This window comes from Schistocerca cancellata, chromosome 8 (assembly GCF_023864275.1).
Source record: "Schistocerca cancellata isolate TAMUIC-IGC-003103 chromosome 8, iqSchCanc2.1, whole genome shotgun sequence".
Classification (NCBI taxonomy): domain Eukaryota; kingdom Metazoa; phylum Arthropoda; class Insecta; order Orthoptera; family Acrididae; genus Schistocerca; species Schistocerca cancellata.
The window spans coordinates 295,037,892-295,040,943 of record NC_064633.1 but is presented as its reverse complement, the minus strand read 5'-3'; the positions used below and the strand labels follow the sequence as shown (position 1 = coordinate 295,040,943).

General features: G+C 46.8%; 1 non-coding gene across 1 annotated transcript; it reads left to right on the top strand.

Annotated features, from left to right (window-relative positions):
• Positions 1-1,597: 1,597 nt before the first annotated feature.
• On the top strand, positions 1,598-1,671 carry Trnat-ugu (transfer RNA threonine (anticodon UGU)). Its single transcript has one exon. It is a non-coding gene; the product is annotated as a tRNA-Thr (tRNA).
• The last annotated feature ends 1,381 nt before the right edge of the window (positions 1,672-3,052 follow it).

The following is a 3,052-nucleotide window of genomic DNA, read 5'->3' as shown; positions in this document are numbered from 1 at the left end:
GGTAGAGAAATACGGGGATATTCAAAAAGAAGGAACTGATTTCAAACATCTATTGCTTCCAGACTACAAAAGATAGGAACACAATTGCAACTTTCCTGGAAAGAGAAAAGATCAAATTTTTATGCATTGAGTGTGAGCGCTTAGTTTTACACGACAAATATCATAATGGTGGCTCCTTTGTTTTTGCCACACACGAAGAGGATGGTCTTTCGCCATTGAATTCACAGCAGACTTTCAGTATTGTCAGCCATAGGGGGGATAAAAACGCTGTCCTTTACGTAACGCACAGATAAAGGTATGTTGTGAGGTCTGGACACCTGGGAGGCACCGGCGATGAAGTTCATCTTCTGCTCCTTTTATTCCAATTTCCGTTACACGATAGATCACAAAATTTAAAGGCGATCGGCTCTATACGTAGGGTTTACATTTATGAACAAATGAAATTGCTAAGACAGAATAGAAAATGTCGTCCGAATGCAAACTAAAGATTGCAATTTACTGGAAGAACCTTTACAAATTGCTACAACTCAATTAAATAGATTCCTTATTCTACACTTGTCTGTTAGCCTTCATGACAGCTTCCACTCCCGCAGGCATACATTCCACCAGGTGCTGGTCGGCCGCGGTGGTCTAGCGGTTCTGGCGCTGCAGTCCGGAACCGCGGGACTGCTACGGTCGCAGGTTCGAATCCTGCCTCGGGCATGGGTGTGTGTGATGTTCTTAGGTTAGTTAGGTTTAAGTAGTTCTAAGTTCTAGGGGACTTATGACCTAAGATGTTGGGTCCCATAGTGCTCAGAGCCATTTTTTGAACCACCAGGTGCTGGAAAATTTCTTGGGGAATACCAGCCCATTCTTCACGGAGTGCTGTACTGAGGAGAGGTATCGATTTCGGGTGGTGAGGTCTGGCACGAAGTCGGAGTTCCAAAACATTCCACAGATGTTCTGTAAGATTCAGGTCAGGGCTCTGTGCACGCCAGTCCATTACAGGGATATATTTACTAATATACCATCGCTGACCAAGCAGCTCGCTAGAATTAAATTACAATGAAATGAACACCCTTAACTGCTTACAGGCGTTGACATACGTCAACGGGGATAGATGTAAATCTGTGCCCCAACCGGGATTGGAACCCGGGATCTCCTGCTTACATGGCAGACGCTCTATCCATCTGAGCCACCGAGGACACCGAGGATAGCGCGACTGCAGGGATTTATCTCTGGCACGCCTCCCACGAAACCCTCATTCTCAACGTATTGTCCCGCACTACATTCGTAGTGCCCCCGCCCATTATACTCATTACTGGCGGCACGTTGCCGATTCCCATAAGAGTTCGGGCACTGTTTGTGCATTCGCACAGAAGAAGAAGATGGTCAAGTGGCCGGTGAGCCTTAACTACATATTTACTAAGATGGCATCTGTTCCTTCGGACATGTCCGAAAGAACAGATACCATCGGTGACTAAGCAGCTCGTTAGAATGAAATTACAATGAAATAAACACCCTTAGCTGCTTACAAGCGGGGACAGTACGTTGAGAATGTGGGTTTAGCGGGAGGTGTGCCAGAGATAAATCCCCTGCAGTCGCGCTATCCTCTGTGTCCTCGGTGGCTCAGATGGATAGAGCGTCTGCCCTGTAAGCAGGAGATCCCGGGTTCTAGTCCCGGTCGGGGCACACATTTTCATCTGTCCCCGTTCACGTATGTCAACGCCTGTAAGCAGCTAAGGGTGTTCATTTCATTGTAATGTTATTACAGGGATGTTATTATCGTGTAACAATTCCACCACAGGCTTTACGTTATGAACAGGTGCCCGATAGTGTTGAAAGATGCAATCGTCATCCCCGAACCGATCTTCAACAGTGGGAAGCAAGAAGGTGCTTCAAACATGAATGTATTAGTGTGCTGTGATGGTGCCACGCAAGACAACAAGAGGTGCAAGACACCTCAATGAGAAGCACGACCCTACAGTGGCACCACCGCTTCCGAATTTTACTGTTCGCACTATACACGTTGGGCGATGACGTTCACCGGGCATTCGCCATACCCACTCCCTGCCATCGGATCGCCACATTGTGTATCGTGATTCGTCACTCCACAGAACATTTTTGCGCTGTTCAGTCTTTCAATGTTTATGCTCCTCAGACCAAACAACGCGTCGTTTCGCGTTTACCGGCATGATACGTGGCTTATGAGCAGTCGCTCACCACGAAATCCAAGTTTTCTCGCCTCCTGCCTAACTGTCATAGTACTTGCAGTGGATCCTGGTGCAGTTTGGAATTCCTCTGTGATGGTCTGGATAGATGTCTACCTATTGCACATTACGACCATCTTCAACTGTCAGCGATCTCTGTCAGTCAACAGACGAGGTCGGCCTTTACGCTTCTGTGCTTTACGTGTCCCTTCACGTTTCCACTTCACTATCACATCGGAAACAGTGGCCTTATGGATGTTTAGGAATGTGGAAATCTTGAGCACAGACGTAGGATTCAACTGACAACCAATCACCTGACCATGTTCGAAGTTCATGATTTCCACGGTGCACCCAATTTTGCTCTCTCGCGATGTCTAATGACTACTGAGGTCGCTGATATGGAGTACCTGGCAGTAGGTGGCAGCACAATGCACCTAATATGAAAAACTTATATTTTCGGTGTGTCCGCACGCTTTTGATCACATAGTGAACATACTGAGTGACAAAATTCATGAGTAATACAGATGGCGGTAGTATCTCGTACACGAGGCATAAAGGGGGCAGTACATTGGCGTAGCATCTATGTGAAAACTTTCGTGACGTGATTAACCGTGCACTACGGGAATTAAAAGATTGTGACCGCGGAGTGGTTGTTGGAGATTGAAGTATGGGCCATATCATTTCGGAAACCGATAGGGAACTCAAAATTACGAGATCCAAGTTGTCAGTAATGTGCATTACCTCCCAGGATGGACAACGCAGTGGCCGACGGCCTTCTTAACTTCCCGCAACAGCGGCGTTTGCTTAATGCTAACAGACAAGCAAAACTTGGTGAAATAACAGCATTTATCACCGTGGGACGT